This window comes from Aedes albopictus, chromosome 3 (genome assembly GCF_035046485.1).
Source record: "Aedes albopictus strain Foshan chromosome 3, AalbF5, whole genome shotgun sequence".
NCBI lineage: Eukaryota > Metazoa > Arthropoda > Insecta > Diptera > Culicidae > Aedes > Aedes albopictus.
Genome location: NC_085138.1, coordinates 151,978,566 through 151,998,137, shown reverse-complemented (window position 1 = coordinate 151,998,137; position 19,572 = coordinate 151,978,566). Strand labels below are relative to the sequence as shown.

At 41.8% G+C, this 19,572-nt stretch overlaps 1 protein-coding gene across 10 annotated transcripts in view; it reads right to left on the bottom strand.

The window, feature by feature from the left end:
- The window catches only part of LOC109431900 (tropomyosin-2), a 164,621-nt gene extending 146,746 nt beyond the window's left edge, over positions 1 to 17,875 (bottom strand). For 3 of the 10 annotated variants that reach the window (XM_062842711.1, XM_062842703.1, XM_062842710.1), the window contains exon 1: positions 17,719 to 17,875. The gene's annotated coding sequence lies outside the window, so the exon portion shown is untranslated. Of the gene's footprint in view, positions 1 to 17,655 lie in introns of all 10 variants that reach the window. The other 7 variants (XM_062842707.1, XM_062842701.1, XM_062842709.1 and 4 more) reach the window with 6 other exon arrangements.
- Between the last annotated feature and the right edge of the window lie 1,697 nt (positions 17,876 to 19,572).

Below are 19,572 nucleotides of genomic sequence, written 5' to 3'. Positions count from 1 at the left end.
TTTTGTAGCTGGAAGTCCACTTTTCTGTAGATGTATGTATTACGATTGCAAGTGACTTGTGACGTCAGTTCCTTACTCGTTTCCTCATATTTTACTACAATAAAAACTGAATTTGAATTGAAAGGCCAAGCGCTTTCGGGCATATGATGAAAAGTTTTAATGGTAATATTTATTTGCACAGGCTTGAGTACCTCAAGCATGGGAAACACTCACTCAATTATGACGTTTTAATAAATCAAAGCCACACATTATCAGTTGCGTTCCACAGTCCAACAAATTCCACTTCTGCTAAGTGTTCTGCTTGCGAACTAAATTAATGAATGCTTTCTAATTCAGTCGGTTAAATGTGGTTCAGTTATTCAAGATGCCAGGAATCAAACGTGCTGGAATCATGATGCTGCTATCGTCCAGCAGCTCAATATTCATGATTGTTTGATAAACAATAGTTGCTCAGAGATTCCAACTGAAATTTCCCCAAATAATTGCTCAGAATTCTGGAATTATTGCATATACCCTTTTTATGATTTCAGCAAGAACTCCTCCAAAGATACCTCCAGGAATTCCTTTGGATTTGTTATGTTTTTCAGGAACTCCTCTAGAAATTTCTCCAGAAATTCTCCAAGATATTCCACCATAGTGTTCACCCAGCTATTCATTTAAGAAAAAAAAAGAGGTAGGAGGTCCTCTAGCGAAGCTTTCAGAAATTATATCAAAGATAACTCCAATTATTTTTTCAGAAATTCTTCAAAAGATTCATGCAGCAAATTCTTCAGAGGTTCCTCCTCCAGCGATCGCTTCAGAAATTAAGATCAGGCTTCTGAAATTTTTGATGGAGCTTCTCAAGAGGTTTTTTTCTGGAATTCCTGCGGAGATTCTCTCAGACTTCAGAAATTCCTCTAGAAAGTTCTCAAGAGTCTCTGCAAGGAAGTTTTGAGAGGTTCCTCAAATATTCCTCCAGGGATTGTACCATAAACTTCTCTTGGGATTCATCGAGACCTTTCTTCAGGGTTTTTTTCAGAAACTTTTCTGGAGACCCGTCAGTCACTTCTAGGGTTCTTTAAGAAATCATTTGCGGAATCAGTTCCTGGCGTTCCTTCGAGAAAACCTCAAGAAATTCTTCATGGAGTTGATGTAGATCATTCTGCAGAGCATTCTTTTGGAGATTCTTTCGAAAAGTTCAATTCTAATGATTTTTTTAAGAACATGTTTCAGGGATCGTTGTTTACTTACACCTTCAGACAATTAAGAACTCCACCAGAAGAATCTCCGGCAGTACATTCCAGGAATCCCTTCAGAAAAGTATTAGAGGATAAATGAAAAAAACTTCCAATACCATTTTCTGCTCGGATTGCTTCAGAAATTATTTCAAGGATTCCTCCTGAAATTTTTCCAAGGTTTACTTCAGAAATTCCTTCGTTAGGAATCTCTTCAAGATTTTTTTTTTTTCAGAAACTCCTCCATGGATTTTTTCTTGAATTCCTCCAAAAGTTTCTAATAAAATTCTTCTACGAATTTCTCCAGAGCTATCTCCAGAGATTCCTCCAAAAACTCCTCCAAGGATTACTTCAGATTTATTTGCTCATAATATACAAAGAATTCCTCCAGATATTCCAAAGAAATTCTTGCAGAAACTCCCCTTGCAGATTACTTCAGAAATTGTTTTAGTAAATTTTGTTAAGGAATCTCTTCAGGAATTAAAAAAAAAAACGTAGAATCTCCAGAGGTATCTCCAGGCATTTCATTAGAAAGTTCATTCCTTCAGGGAATTCTGGAGAAAATATCCAGAAGTTTTGGGTAATTTCACGAAGTAATTATGAAATATCTGTGAAGGAATTCTAGGAGGAATCTCTGAAGCAATCCTAGGAGATATGTCTGCGAGAACCACAAGAAAAATATCAAAAAGAAAATAAAAAAAGAAAATCGCGTTAAGTACTGTTCCTTTGAATTCCACTAAGAATTTGCATCCTTTGACAGATACGTATTTCGACCTCAACTGTAAGGTCGTCTTCAGTGTCTTGTACTTGACTCGACTGAAGAGATCCATCATCATAATCATCATCATCAAAAAGAAACTTTCAAGTAATTTGTTCAGCCCTTGGAAGAATTTCCGAAAAATGGCTTAAGAATTTTTGATAAAGTTGTTGATGAATTTCTGAACAAAATCCATGGAAGAATTTCTGATAAAATCCCTTGCTGACATTCGTGGCAAAATCCTTAAACTACTGAAGAAGTCTGGAAATATTTCTGAAGGAATACATAAAAAAATTGTGGGGGAACTTCTTAATAAAGAATCGTTATAGGAATTTTTGAACTAATGTTCTGACTATTTTTTTGTAGAAATTTCTGAAATAAATCCAGGATAATTTCCGACGAAACCCTGGAAGGTGTTGTTGAAGAAATTCCTTGAGTAATTCCTGGAAAAACTGCTTGAGAAACCCTTGGTGGAATTCCTTGAGGAGTTTTTTTTTAGAAATATTTGGATATATTCCTGGAAGAATTTCTTATAAATTCATGAATTTTCTAAAAGAATACCCGGAGGAAGTCGTGAAGGTTTTTAAAGAAAATCCTGGAAGAGTGTCTAGAGAAACACTTAAACTTCTGTAAAGTATAACAGAGAAATCACATGAGAAATGTCCAAAGGAATTTCTGAAATAGTTTCTAGTGAAGATTTCTAGGGAAATTTCTAAAGGCATCTTTAGAATAAATTCTGGAAGAATTTTAGAGAAAATACATGGAGGAGTACCCGGAGTCATCTTTGTATAAATTTCTGCAAGAATTTCTGTAGGAATATCTATTTGGAGCCTTGGAAAAAAATATTCAAGAATCTCTGAATGAATTTTTAAACGAACTGATGGAGGTATTCCTGAATAAACCCTTGGATTACTTTATGAAGAAATACCTGGAGATAATTTTGACGTCTATAAATTACGTCACGCTTTGAACCTGGGAGGGAAGATCAGCAAAGTGTTTCAACCCGTGTACAAATTTAGGAGGTCCAATACAAAAAGTTTGTCGTAGCGGGTGACGGGGGGGTTGAAAATCAACAACTTTTGCGTGACGCATTGTATGGACTATCTTCTCAATGGATCAATTTTAGAAGGCATTCATAGAAGGTTCTCTGTAGAAACTCTTGGGAAAATATATGGAGGAGTCTCTAGAGAAAGTTTTAAAGAAATATTTAGAAGAATTTATTTAATTAAATTTTTTGAAATAATCTATGGAAGAATTTCTTAAGCATCTTAAGTTTTCTAGAAAAAATCTTGGTGATGTTCATGGAGGTTCCTGTTGAATGCGGAATTTCCAAAAAAAACATAGAAAAGCTTTTAAAGGTATTAGTGGAAAATATTTTAAAGGAATCTATGGTGGAATCTCTCGAAGAATTTCTAAAAAAAATACCGGTATTATATTGAATATACAATACGATGCAAAACGGTGAGTCGATAAGGAGAGCGTCCAACATAGCTCTGTTCCTCACAAGTTCCTACCTCATGCTGCCACAGGTCAAACGATGACAAAGACCGCCAGCTAAGAGTTGTGTGCTTAGCTGGTAGTACAACCAGGGCATTGTTGTCCTTCTGACTTCAGCTAGATTGAGAAGGTACGTCCCGAGCGTCTGTTCACCAAGGAGGTGCGGCTCAAACAGCGTCTGTTCTGGCATCCAGCGGCTGAGTATGAAATGCTGTATTGCGTCAGCTATACCTAAGAATGCAGCCCCTTCAACGCAATGTAGGCAGCGCGGCCCCGGTAAGGTAGCCTACTGAAAACCTTCAAACACCTAGAAAAGCAATAGAAATCATTCAATATGATCGGAAATCTAGTTACCCATCATCGCAGACGATTCCAAGCCGCAAGCATTAGACTAACTGCAGTTTAACTGGAAATCTGTCGATAGAATAGGAAACAGATCATCGGTGATACCCTGCATAAGCAATCGCTCAACAAATGCCGACTTATCGAATTGCCAGATGGTCGATGTGCGTGTATCCATCGTCGACCTTCCAGTCCGAGCTAGGAGTTAAACCCGAACTTCAAAAGGTCATATCAACGAGGTACCCTGTATTAGTCTAGCCACAGCTTCAAGTAAGGCTCCCGCGTTAGTGGAGCGGCTACCTCTCTCAACCGCCCAGACGTTGAAGTCTCCATCGATGACCACGGGACTCAACCCCACTAGTGTGTGTAGCCGCTGAAGCAGATCAACTACTAAGCAAGCTTCTAAAGCACAGTGGAAGAAGCACTGGTGAGAGCACTACACTGGGTCATTACCATGATTTGGGAGGAGGAAGTATTACCGGAGCAATAACAGGAAGGTATCGTGTGTCAAATCTACGAAAAAGGCGACTACTGGAATTGTGGGAACTACCGCGCGATCATACAACTGAGACTGACTGCAAGATAGTTCGTGGGGCACTATCAGGCTGAATGCATGGGTGAACGCGCTACAACGGACCAGATGTTCGTCATCCGCCAGGTGTTGCAGAAATGCCGCGAATACAACGTGCCCACACATCACTTGTTCATTAATCTTAAATCGGTGTATGATACAATCGATCGAGAACAACTATGGCAGATTATGCATGAATTGATACGATTGATCAAGGCAGCTATGGATCGAGTGATGTTCGTAGTTTGAGTATCAGGGACACTCTCGAGCGCCTTCGAATCTCGTAGAGGGTTACGGCAAGATGATGGTCTTTCGTGCTTGCTGTTAAACATTGCGTTAGAAGGTGTAATAAGGAGAGCGGGGATAAACACGAGTGGAACGATTTTCACGAAGTCCGATCAGCTGCTTGGTTTCGCTGTTGATATTGATATTATTGCTCGTAAATTCGAGACGATGGCGGAAACGTACATCCGACTAAAGAGTGAAGGCAGGCGAATCGGATTAGTCATTAATGTGTCGAAGACAAAGTACAAAGGGTTCTAGCGAGGAAATACCGCCCGAATTTCTATCAACGGCGATGAGGCGGTTGAAGAATTCGTGTACTTGGGCTCACTGGTGACCGCCGACAACGACACCAGCAGAGAAACTCAGGGACGCATTGTGGCACGAAATCGAGCATACTTTGGACTCCGCAGAACTCTACGACCGAATAAAGTTCGCCGTCACACGAAGTTAACTATCTATAGAACGCTGATTAGACCGGTCTATGGGCATGAAACATGGACACTACGTGCAGAGGACCAACACGCTATTGGAGTTTTTGAACGGCAGGTGTTGCATACCATCTACAGCGGAGTGTAGATGGAAGACGGGACTTAAAGAAGGCGAACCACGAGCTGCATCAGCTGCTGAGAGAACCAACCATTGCATTGTCTACACCGCGAAAATTTGGAAGGCTATGGTGGGCGGGTCTCGTCATCGGGATGTCGGATAGTAACCCGACTGAAATGGTTCTCGAGTGTCATCCGACCGGTACAAGAAGACGTGGTGCACAGCCAGGTAGGTGGGTCGACCAAGTGGACCAAGTGGACGATTTGCGGACCCTACACAGAGTGCGGAACTGGATATGCACAGCCATAGACCGAGTCGAATAGAGACGATTCCTACATATAGCAGAGGACACTCAGTTTAGTTCGACCGGTAAGTAAGTAAGTGCTTGATAGCGAGTTATTGACTTATTGTGGATAACAAACAACAAAAACTATCTGTACGTTACTCAAAAAATGTTTCTAAACCAGTACATCAAAAGCAAACGTGCGTAAGCAGTGGGATCCGATTACATAACAACCAACAAAAGAAACTAGGGTCTTTCCTTCCAAAGTTGCCGTAATCAGCACGTCCTTGTCCACTCAGTGTCAGCTTCTCAACAGGAAAAGCGACTTAAATAACTTCACAGTCTACGCAGGGCATCAGCGATTACTAGGTCTCTCCGCCGTATCATTACACAGCAAAACACTCAAGTGCTTTCAGTAAGTCAAGTAACAACATTCAAGATCCGCACGCCGCCGTCCATCGCATGACCCATATTAGTCATGTAAATCGGCACGGCACTGCTGGCTGTCTCGCGCGCCAACTTGCGCCCATAAGCCGCAGACGCAAAAACAACAATAACAAACGGATTTATCACATTGTCACGACTCAATCCGGTCCCGTCGGACGACGAAGCCTGCCTGCATCGATCGAACGGATGACCTCCAGCAGCCGAGCAGCTTCAGCTTTACATTTCGCGCTTCCATCAATTTCGAAGAAGAGGATGATGTATGTATGTTTGTTCCCCACTGACGACTGCACTGCATGGCTTCAGAGAAGCGTTCCGCGTAAAAAGCATTCCTTATTTGGATCGTCGTGCCGCCGGCTTGGGTCCACCACATGAAGGGGTTCTTTTTTCCTCTCCAAAAGAACCGTTTCGAGAATTGAAATCAACCGAACCGACACCCATTGAATGCAAATGAGGTCCGACGGTCCGGTTTAATTCGAGCGAGTGCGCGACACTACAATATTGTTTTGTTTTTCGATTTGGGCTGACCGAAGCAGACCCATAGGCGAGACTGACCGCGAACCGTGTGGCGGCAACGCGACACTTCTTGCAAATTGTTTGGTTTTTTGTTGTTTTTGTTTGCACCACCACACGGGTTTGTCACTGTTGTTTCATGCGACGTGTGAAATGTTAAGTCAATTTGCTCGAGCTGGGATAAATTACCCTTTATGGGCAAATTGGTGGGATAGGTCAGCTCGGATAAACGGTTCCGAATGCGCAAATGTGAGCATGTTAATGAAGTGAACTTGTAATTGTAAGATGAAAATAATATGGAACGAGCTCACACGATTCAAACTGGAATACACGAACCGAAAAATGGAACGAACTCACCCCTTGCTGAGTGCTGTTCGTCCAATGGAGTGAGTTTAACTTTCTATTATCATATGCACTATGTATTTGACTGCGAGTACTGGTAATTCCTACGATGCTAACGTTATTCCCTGGTACCAGCAACCGTATTTCTAAATTCATCCATCGTGCCATTTTTACAAGGTCCAAAGTGATCAGACGTTGAACTTTTTTTACACTTCTTTTAATTTTCAATTATCAACTATCCTCGCTATTCGCCGGACGACATTCCTCACCTTCACTTCTGCTGGTCTCCGCGAGGAGTACCACCGTCACCGCTGAATGTCATAATCGGTGAACGAGCTGACGCGCGTAAGTGCGCCACGACCTTTCGAAGCGCTGAACTAAATGCCTCGTTTCGTCGAAAACCATCCATTATCAACCCCCGATGATCCTCCCGAGCTCTTTGCCCATATCTTCCCGTTTCCCGTAAGCACGCCGTCCCATGAAGCCGCGCACACGATGCTTATCTTTATTCGCATCAATTTGTCGCCACACGGTCCATTTCCCGACGACTGCTGAAGGCGACGGCGACGATCGGACGCGGCAGCCGCTTCAAGGACGTGTATGGAACTTTGCCTGAAACAGGTCCTCGAAAATGTACGCGGTGAACCGCCGAAGTATTCGACCAACGAGCGACGACTGACATCTGGCATGTGCGTCATTATTGCTCCGGATATTTTACGCACTCTTCGGTGATTCGGGCAGCTCAAGGATCCGGGCTATTATATTTTGCCACACAAAATTGAATCTGATGAAAATCAACCTACAGTTTATAAAGTGTAAATGCAACTCGAGCTTCTATTTCCAGACCTTTTCAATTGGTTAACGCCGTAAGCACAGACAAACAGACGTAACACCTTGAACGATTTTCATGGAAATCCATCGCCCAGCCCAGTTCACACTACCATCACCTGGTGGAAAAGTTGCATGAATCACTGTGTTGTGCAATATCGTCAACAGAAGGCGCTAGTGTTAAACGTCAAACGCATAGAAAAACGATGCGCGCGCCTCTGGTTGTGAAAGCCACAACTATGAAAATTTAAAATGATCGTTAAAAGCGTGGTCGATGGAAATTTCGCAAGTGTTACGTCTGTTTGTCTGTGCCGTAAGATTTTTCTACAAAACTTATCAATCTTACCTAGAAATTATTAATTTCAAGTAGGATGGAAATCTAATTCGTCATATTCGCTTATTTCCGTCATATCAGACGGAAAATAGCCAATAATTACATACATTCCAAGTTATCTTTGCAAATTGCTCATCAGATGGAAGCAAAAAGATGTAAACTATCAATAACAAGCCCTTATAGCACTGAAAGTCGAATAATTATGCGAAATTTCACGTTTGAATTTCACTCCACTTACGAGTTGACCTTTTTTCTAGTTTTGCGTACGACGTAGGCAACCGCACTAAAGCAGCAGCTAGCCGAATTGTTCTTAAACACCGTTCCATTTTTACTTCGTCAGCTTCACTTGCTGAACCAACCTTCAAGTCATACCCCACAAAAGCTCTGTGGCACTTCAAAGTTGGATTTCACTGCTGCAGAATGCAGCAAAAGCTGTTCAATTAATCAAATGAATCGCTTTTTACCATCGGTGGAATGTTTGGTTACAGTTGTCTACGTCTAGAGAGGATGTAAGCAAATGTATGCGTAGATTTTTTGCATGCGAAACATCGTATTTTACAACCACAGAGAAAGATTCCTTCGTTGCACTGTGATGCCGTTTTAAGATCTGATGAGCAAAAACTTTAATTTGAATATTTTGGTCGTTATTCTAAAGCTACATCCATCGCAATTTAAAAATTTCTGCTCAATCGTACTTTGAACACATGATTAGATTTGTATTGCGAAGAATTTGACCAACTTTTCGAATAAACACCTACAGTCATATCATAATTTTTGACCATCCTATGTACCATAGTGTCACGTAGAAGGTGTGCCGGGAATTGAATTCATGTTGTGTCCGAAATAGACGTGGGCTAGAAGGAAACAGAATTCAAGAGACTGCCATTATTGTATCTTATTATTTAAAGATAATTGAAGTTCTTGCACATTTTTTTTTGATACGAAAGCTAATTTATAAATTAGAAGAATAAGCTCGATCATTATTGGCCGGTGCGTAGATAGACGGGAATTAGATTAGAAGCCCATGCTTTCTGAATATAAACAAAATGTTCAATTTCTTTCTCTGATGCTGTGGAGCACGTAAGTGTTCTTCCACACATTTCATGTTCTGAATTCTGAATATTTTACACGCTACAGACAATTTATCGTAAACAATTATATCGTAAACACAATATATCGTAAGCAGTTGTTCATTATAGCTTCGGACATCTTCGGCACTCAGATTCGGTAGCAAACCAACCAGCCTTCGTTCGGCACGCAAAACACGTAAAACAAGTGCAACTCGTTGGGCAAGGAGGATGCGAACCCGCTTCTGATTGAGAATAGATGTGAGAGATGGGAAAGCAACAATTGAGTGAGTGTTTCCCATGCTTGAAACACACGAGATAAATGTTCTGTAAAAGAAAGGTAAAGCGAATCAAACTTGTGTTTGTATGATTCCCTTGCAAACGCAGGAAAAGAAAAAACTTTAGGATCGAAATTATGTCACGCCCTGGTTTGGAGTGCAGATTAGGAATATTACAACTTTCTCCGCTATTGTCCAGAAAGTTGTGTTTGAAATTTATCAAATAAATGCTGAGAAAACTGGATAACAAAAGTATGGAAAACATCTAGCGGCATTCTCGAAAGAATTTGGGCAGCTTGTCTTCGAAATCGGCAAAGGATATTTTGGCAAAATTTCTGTTATTTTTTGAGAAATAATAACGATTTTCCAGTCAAATTCGGGGAAATCAGTCAATAATCTATATGGAGTGAATTTAGAAACTCAAGTTAGCCTAGCATATAAGGATTTGGATCGCCAATCCAGAAACGATAGGTTCGATTCCCGTTTTCATCGAGGAATTTTATAAACTTTCCGAGTATAGTGCTCGTAACCAGTGCTGAAAAATTCATTTCGTCATATCTAAATTCAATCAAAATGACGAAATGAAATTTTCAACACTGCTCGTAACACAATATGCAAATTCATGTAATGCAAGCAGCGCTGCAATTTTTCGACAGGCCTTTATGATAGCGTTTTGGTTTTCCTGTCATTGTTGTTTTCCGATCAGAAACACGGGAGCGGATTTAAAATGGGTACTCACACTCGCACGCAGGGTGCTGAAAGCGAGAGCTGGCAGGGCTAAATTTCCATTCAATTTTCTGTAGTTGAGTGTTTTCACCCGTGGTAGCTTATAGGGCACTCACTCTCACAAGCCACCGCTAGAGACGAATGGCCTGTCAGCATGAGTAGTGTGTGGATGATTGGGAATTGACCTTGTTGGGTCGCTCACGAATGGAGCTATCGGACTCTGTCAGTTCTCACATCGAGGATCTGAAAACGACTGCCGCCGTCATTCATTTTCAGCTGAAAAACAGGCACTGGGACTGATATTTAGCAGGCCTGAATGCAAGGCATTTTATAACTATAACTATTACTAAATCTCTGAAAAGGAGGAATCTGAAGAGGCATAATCCTAGAATTCTCTGAAAACTTTGCGAATATTTTTTGGCGCAAACTCAATTTTCACCTATCTAGCATAGTTTTTCTTTTCTTGATTTGAAATGAGATGACTTGAAATTCTGACAGGTATTCCAAACTAAACTTGCCTTAAGTTATCGGTAAGAATTCAGTTTTTTTAATAATAACTAAAACATCACATATAAATTTAAGAAGCTCATGGCATTCTGCCAAAATAATTCAATAAGCCACCAACTATGCTAGCGGAAACCGCTGCAAGAACTTCTTCATGAAACTCTTCCGCGAATTACAAGAATTTCCATCGCCATATTAGTAAGCAAATGCTCTGCCAGCTTTCAAACATAAAATTTTCGAATTCTGTAACATATATAACGATCTACAGACTATTGCAAACTATACCCGGCCCAGCCAACTCATGATCGTGTATGCTGTTGAATAGGTTGCTAAAGTGGAGACGATATATGTACACTTTACATGCGATAAAATGGATGGATCATATACGATTTCGTGTTGGCCGGAGGTACACACTAAGATTCAGATGTTCCAACTCAGTATTTTTTTTCACCGAGTTCAGTATTTTTTCCATCTTTTTACTCAATTTTTAACAGCAGATTTATCTCGGTACACTCGGTAATCGTATTTACCGTTCACCAGTAACGATATTTACCGTGCATCAGTAACTTTTGACAATTTATTAGCTGAGCTCGGTAACTCATTAACAAAATATCCGCAAAAAAATAACCGAGCGTACCGAGTTGAATCTGCTGTTGGGAATTCAGTAAAAAAGATGGGAAAAATACCGAGCTGATCTTAGTGTGTACACAAAGTTGTGGAGACCTTTTTTCTTCAGCATTTTCTTTTAAGATTTTTTGTGTTACAAAAAGACAATTAGGGGAGATTACCTATTCTCGGCCGTTTTGTTCTCTTCGTCTCAGGGGTTTTTTGAAACCTATTGAACTCAGAGTTGGTCTCAAATCCTTCCCAATTAAGCTGAATTATATGCCCAAGTTTCAGGCAATTTGGCTGACAAAAACACCCCATGACGCAGAGAACAAACCTGCCGATAATACCCATTGTCACCCTATGTCGTTTTGAAAGAATTTTTAGATTCACGATCATCTATACAGTTGGATTTCATTACAGAATTTTTGAAGACATTTCAAGAAGCAGTTGTATTTGTAGCAATATTTGAGAAATTTCTAGTAAAATTCCTAGCGCAACCCCTGGTTTTTTTCTGCGAAAGCTCCACAGAGATTTTCTAGCAAAAGCCTTGTTGTAATCGCTGGAGGAGTAGTTAGTGGAATTGTACAATACAAAATTTTTACTCAATTGGGAAGTTTTTGGTGACCTACCAAGAAATCTTTCGACATAAAGTAAAAGTTGGCTAAGATGAAATTCTGATGATTTTTTTTTCAACAACAATCCTTGAAGATTTTCTAGCAGAGCGTTGAGAAAATTTCTGATCGAATTCATGACGAAATATTAACCTAAACTTTAAGAGAGAATAATCAGAAGCAGAATAGGTAATCTTTCGTCACCCACCAGCGACGAATAACTTGAAAAGTTCGTCAGCAAATAAAACTCCGTCACTTGCATTACCACCAGCGACCGACAAAAAAACTACGAAGGGATTGAACCGAAAATAAAACAGGGAGCTATACCTAATTTTCGTCATTCTCATTTATCTCCTTTTGCAAAAACGAAACCCGAACATAGCATCCGACTGCCAACGAAAGGCGAACCATTCGACTGCCGACTAAAGGCGAACCAGTCTAGCTTTTCGTTGACGGTTTAGCCTCGGCCATGTAGAGCCGTTGAATTGTATTTGTTGGTATGCGTGTGGTGCGGCGCCTATTCGAAGGTTTTGGTTCGATTCCGAAAGCGTGTTTCTTTTTTGCAAATCTTCTGATCAACCATTCTGGTGAAGCTGATTATTCGTTCGTCTGCCCCTACGAAAATTTCAATAAAGAGAAACGGTAAAACTTTTTCGTCGCAGCTAGCAAACTGATTGACGGTGTTTGAACAAAACACGCAAACTTCTTATTATCGGATGTCGTCAGTGATTCTACTTCAGCTTCGATGACTATTAACAACCCATTGTCACTACTTGTTCTGCTTATTCGCCAAATGCCGAGCAGTGTTCGGAATACTCTCTTGCAACAGTTGTATTCACTTGCTACTATCCCAGTTCAGAAGCACGCTATCAAAAAGGGTCTACGAAGGATATTTACATTGTAGTTTTATCTCAATTTTGCCGAATAAAGGAAGATTCTCACGCACACCTACACCGTGTTTCGATAGTCTGCTGTCAACTAAGATAGTAGCAAGCGAGTATAATTCTTTGCCAGTGAATGTTCCCAACACTGGTGCTGAGTGAAGCAAGGAACGATGGGCGAAACAATAATGAACATTTCGACAATGATTTTTCTTTCGGGCCTAACTGACATTTTCGAATTCTCTTCATCGATCCTCTCTTTGTGTTATCACAGAATGTGTATTGAGTTTTCCAAAGATTTTTTGGTTGAAATGCGAAGAAGACGACTACATGTTGCTATAGAAACAAAAATAATAATGATTTTGTTTGTTTTGGTCAAGTCAGTTAGGCCCTTATGAAAAATCATTGTCGATTTGTTTATCAATCGTCTGGAGTGCGTTCGGTATAAAGCGTTCATTTCATTGAATGAACGCATTTTTGCTTATACTCTCTTATTTGTTCTCTCTCAAGTATCATTCCGAGTTCCGCATCATGTGCGAGTCGATTGGGTTGCATTCATTCTTGGCACACTTTGCTCTCACTTACCGTTGCAGTGGCGTTCGAGAGAGTGAGCGAATTTTGCTACGTTTGCGGAGAAACTCCTACCAAAAGACGTTAGACTAACGCTCTCAAATTCAATCTATTGGAAAGAAAAGGTGAATTTGGCACTGATTGTTTTTTGTTCTCTTTGTCATCGTACGGGAAGTACAATATCACAAACATAAGAAGCAAAACAAAAAACGTTTCAATTCTTTGCTTTGAGTAGGATGAAAATAGGAGCACCTTACTGAACGGTGTCCCTGATTCGGAGGCAAAAATTTTAGACAGAACTCCTGAAATAAATCTTTGTCGTGGAATTTCTGTTGAAAGTCAAGAAAATATCAGCGTTTTTGTCAGGAATTCTCAGCAGTTTAGATCTGATATTTCTCTACGGATTACCAAGAAGTTTTCTTCTTTAGGTGCTTCTTTAGCTCTCCCAGAGCTGAAACAGACGTCGTTTGCATGGGCTTCAAGAAAGCTTTCTGGTCTGCTCAGTGATCCGACTGGTAAAACCTTTGTACAAACGTTTCCAGTTTGAATGCGTTCGAACAGTGTTCTTGTGAAATCAAAGGATTTCCGAGTGAACAAACTTCATTTGCCAAATGGGGATTTCACTTTCTCTGATGAGGAAGTTCTGCAATGCTTATTAAGCACATTCTTTCCCGGAAGTGATGCAATCTACGGATGAACCTGATGTATTTTCTTGTAGTATTGATTCTCTGGCTTCCGCTCGGAGTATCGTAACTTCAAAGAACCAATTGAATGGGCACTAAATAGCTTTTCACCAGTTGAACAATAGGAATGTGTCAAATGAAGAATCTTTATCTGACTAACGCTACATCTGCTTTGAACATGTGAATGTTACTTTGCAAACTTTTCGTTTCAGGAATCCCCGGTCAACCAACTAGGATCTCTTTACACTCCCAAGTGATTTAGATGATGCCGTTGATAATACAACGACCTTCGTCATGGAAGCTTTTGAAGAAGCTTGCCCTCCATGGACTGTGAAGACTACGAAGAGGAACCCCTTGGTGAAACTCTGATCTGACAAGGCTCAGGAAACGACGAAGAACGAGTTGGAACAGACGATATTCGGCAAGGATCGGAGGCTTGCAGGTCGGCTCAGAAGGTCTACAGAAAGCGCTCCGGTCTGCTGAACGATCCGACTGGAAAACCTTTGTACAGATGATTCCAGTGAAATCTGTCGGTTAAACACAATCCTGGCGAAATCTAAGATTTTTCGAGTAAACGAACTTCGTTTGCCAAATGGCGATTTCACTTTCTCTGATGTGGAAGCTCCGAAATGCTAATTTAGTACACACTTCCCCGGATATGTGGTTATTAAATCATCGGATGAACCTGATGTATTTTCTTGTAGTTATGATTCTCTGGCTTCGGCTCGGAGTATTGTAACTAGAGAATCGATTGAGTGGGCACTAAATAGCTTTGCTCCTTTCAAACCTCCTGGGGCAGATGGGATATAGCCTATATTGTTTCAGACAGGCTTTGGTTATTGCAAACATATTAAAAAAAAAAACTACTTGTTTGCAGTTTTGCTAGATGATGTATTTAAAAGCAGTCTGTCCTGTGTTTTTCTTAGATATCTAGAGAGCTTTTGAGTTCAACAACCGAAATCTCTTCTCGACACTGCGTCAGGTAGCGATTAGGAAATTGAGTGTTTGTGGATGCCCCCAAGGGGGAGTCTTTTCACCACTCTCATGGAATCTTATAACAGTTACACTATTGAGGCGGTTTACCTACTTATGGTACACCAGGGCATCTTTTAGACCTGATGCAGAGCGGTCTTCAGGTACTTGAGGGTGATTTTTCGGATCCTGGGCTGCAACTCTACACAAACAGTCCTGGAATAGTTTGGAGTCATGTCGCCAAATAAAATTGCATTGTACTGAGCCATTTCCTGTAGTGACGAAGTGTCTAACTATTCTATCTATGCAGCTGGTGAAATTTTACAAGGAATTGGTATGTATGACATACCAATACAATACATTACAAAAGCATATATTGAGGGCTCTTAACCACGTAACCATTTTCAGAAGAGGCATGCTTCCAATTCTAAACCCGACCCTAATCCTCTTGAAAATACTTTATATCAAATCTCAAAGTGCCCAATATCGCCTAATCGAACAATAATGTTCGAGCCTGAACTATCAGCAGCAGCAGACGGGCAGTCAGTAGTGCTACCAACCAGCCAAACTCAACCCTGTCGGAGACCTCAGCTAACTCAGCCCAGTGCGGACGGAGCCTGACTGGCTGGCGGCGGCTCGATCGCCATGGCATGGCACTTGGCGCTTAAGTGACTTCGAAGGCTTCTCCATGCTCGCGACGCGAAGCGTCCCCTAATAAGGGAGTACCGGGTCGCCGAAAATGACCCGACCGAGCCTTGATCTTGATTAATTCAATTTGTGGCTTGGAGCTGGGCAAGCATAGGCAGGCAGGAGGTCATCCGCGTGTGGCACGGGACAGGAAGGATGTCATGTTTGGTGCGACAACATTCCAAAACTGCTTTTTTGTCGCTGATGCTTTTTGGGCTTCTAATTATGTGCGCGAGGGAAAGGATAGGTGAGCACTGTCGAATTTGGCTCGACGATGATTGGGTATGATTGGTACAAGGCTGACCCAACAGGTTCGGTTAATTTGGATAGAAAGAGGTGAATTGGGTGGTGGTATACCATCTCTTGTGCCCTGGCTGACAGGTTTTTTTTAAGTCTAAGCTGATTATGATAAAAAGGATACCATTTAAAAAAACGTTGATCGATTTAAACTTTTATAAGAATTACAATTCAGGCAATGAGTTGAGTCACCACACCGCCTCCATTTAATCAAAGCCAGTCGAGTTCTAAATTTATAACATCTCCATCATCTGATAAAAAGAAAACCCAAAAACACCGAAATATCAAGATCATAAATTGTAAGCAACATTCCACTCCCGAAGGGTAACAAGCAACGAGAGCTGCACACAGCAACTCATTCGGGACCCAAAGTAAATGGCAATTGCTCACACACGAAAAACCCCATCAGCAGAACACCACACCAACGGGTGGTGCAGACGGACGAGGGCGGGCGCGGGCGCCTGCTGCACAGATTGACGCTGGCTGCGCGCACGGTGGGCATTCTCACATACTAGACGGCGAGCGCACCACACGGTGTGTGTGGGTAGGATGAAAATTTTCCCAGCGCAAACGCAGTGGGGCAATTTCCTTAAACGAAGACGTTTCACACCGACCGAAGAGGAGACGTGGGATTCTTAAAAATAGCGTACCCCACATGGATGAGTTAACGGCGGCGACGACCAACTGTCAACAACAGGTATCGAAATTCTGCGCCAGTTGACCACCGACGATCGGTCGAGCAAGTCATGTTAGGGGTCGGAAACTCCGTCCGGCGACGGGATCATATGCTGGCTACTTGGAATGGGTTGGGTTGGGTGGTTAATGATGCAAGAGTTGTCCGGTTGCAGTGGTACCATGTCCCTGAACCGGGAATGGCATGGATGGGGGGTAGGGTGCTAGTGGGGCGGCATCCTGAGACAACACAAACAGAGCGTGTTCAATTTCATAATCCATCACAACACACCCGACACGACCAAGCCACCGGGAATGGATTAAACACACGTAATGAAGATTGAAGCCAGAGCAGCTAAAAATAACTTTCAAGTTTCGTTACGGAGCATTTGGCGGCTCCTCGATGAAAAAAAACCTACATCTGACCAGACACCGGATTGAACATTCCGAGCACGAACCAACCGAAAGATCTGTGTGGCGTGTGAAGCATGAGAGAAATATTTAAAAATAGTCCCATAAATTCTGACACACACTGCACAGAATAACCGTAGCCGATGAACACGGATCGAGACGGAGCTTGTAGGTTTAAAAATACTCCCGCCTAAGTGCAGCCCAATGTTTCCGTAGATCTAGAGGTGTTTTCTCGTTGCATGCCAACAGCAGCCCGATGACTAAGAGATTCAACGTTTGAAATCAGCATAATTCATTCACCCCGATGCACCGAAATGCATCACCCCTCGCGTGGTGGTCTCCTGCGCCCGGTTACGAACTAGTGTTAGTGTTTTGCCAAATGATACCAATCCTTCCGGTGTCCTCTCGTGAAGTCCTGTTGCGCACGATCAGCAGCTGATCGGTCCTCCGCTGGTCACACACAACACTCTTCACTGATAACACGCGCTATTCGTCACACTCGTGTCCCTGTTTTTCCTTTGCCACTTTTCCACAGAACTCTTCACTGTTTTCATCTGCCTACATCACGTTCACACTTCAACACAAATGAATCATAAACCCAGTCACTTCTAACCCCCGAAAAAAATCCCAATCAAAACCCCCCCAAATAATCGATCAACAATCAATTCCCGTACGTCAAAGATCGAGATTCCCTTCAGAACCCAGAACCCTAGGAAAAAAAAAGCACGCACTCTCTAGGCACTTCCAACGGGCAGCAGAAAATCCTCTCGAGCAGCGAGACGAGATTTACTTACACTTGAATCCGCGAGTTAAACAGTTTAAAGGCGAACTGAGAAACGTTCGCCTGCCGTTTTTTGATAGTGGCACACGGTTTCGCGCGAGTCGCGAACCGCCGGCACCAACACACCCACCCGGTCGCGATGCGTACGTATCCTGATGTTGCACAACGAAACCCGCGCGAGCAGCACACATCTACTCAACCGGCCGACCCACCGAACGACCGACGCCTCGTACGGATACGGAACCGGCTCGGGCGTCCGAACCCGAACCGAACCCCACCGCCATAGAACGGGTCCGGCTGCGCCGGCTGGCGCTAGCCCCCACCACTGCCGAGCACAGATTTTCCCGAGCCGATGAAAATTCCCACCACCACCACTCGCGTGGTGGGTGATCGTGATTCGATCATCGTGAATTGCACGATCGGGTCGGGTGGTGCGCACCACCACCCGATCCGGACGTACGGTTGACTGAAGGGAGTGGATGTGGCACGGCGACGACGACGGCGGCGGTGCAGTACTGTGTAAATAAAGAACATACGACCGGCGCGGCGAAGCATTGATTTGTGGATCATAAAAGTAGCATTGGGATGACGTCACGCGCGTTGAGTGGGCGATCGGTTGGTCTGCCGAGCATAAATTCGTGTGCCAAAAATGACATCAATGCATGTTTCCAGCATGCAAATTTTGTGAATTTGTAACAGTTGCTTGTCGAAGACTAACTGACTTGAAAATACATTCTAATTTGCACACGAATTAATTGAAATGGTTGCAGAAGGAATCCTAATACGCGGACAATTTAGAAAGGAGTGAAACTTTCATTCAGATATTGGAATACGGTTCGAAATGCAACGTGGTTCAAATTCATTAACCCACATCGGCCCACCGTCCTATTCATAGGACAGTCCTTTTGACGTGAATATCTCCAGAATTACGCAAAATTTCAGAATAGTATTTTTTAAGAAGTGTTAGGGTAGTGGAGGTATTTTGGACCGGGCAGGTATTTTGGCCCACCTAGGGAGTTTTATGATATTTGTCACATAATCTCTACTAAATCTTGGTAAATTTTTATTGAAACACGAAAAGTATTCAATGAACACGAAAATGTTTTCACTTCCAATGAAACGCACGGAAAAGCACCAAAAACAAAGAAGGTGACAAATTTGCAGTCAGCTTCGAAGAGGTATTAAATTTTACAAATAAATATTTATTTCATGTGAATGTAGTTAGGGCCATGTAAGAACTCAATATAAGCTGTTCTTAACCTCGTTGGAGCGATAATATTTACTAAAATGGTGGTTTGAGTTATGGCCAAAATATGTTCAACATAATCAGATGTGGACATATTTTGGACCACCTGTCAGATCCATCTCTCCAGTTCCTTCTAAATGGAGAAAACATTCATGCCAATGTAATATTCTCTGAAAACAGATAAATGGAATACGGTTGGACCTCGCGTGATCTGGGTTGTTATACGTTTATTTCACAATGAGGTTGTTGTGGGTTCGATTTGTTCTAACAACTTTTCGCCAAGTTATTTCGATTCGATTTGATTTGTGCCCTAACAACTTTTCGACAAGTTGAAGTTTTCAGGTGTTCAGTCATCCAGTTTAGAAAAGTTGTCCTTCTCGGCAATTGGGTTGTTTAGTGAATAAAATATTGCTATTTTCTATAGCCTAATCGAAAGAGCTCATTTTTCTGTGCATAACGTGATTTTATTGGATTCCAATACCTTTGTTTTGATGGTTAAATTAACAAAACAATTTTAATTTTCGTGGATAGAATGACAGTTCAAACGATAGAATGTTCGACCCGAACCAAAAAATTTCCCCATACAAACTTTATTTGCATTTTAAAAATAGTTCCCGGACT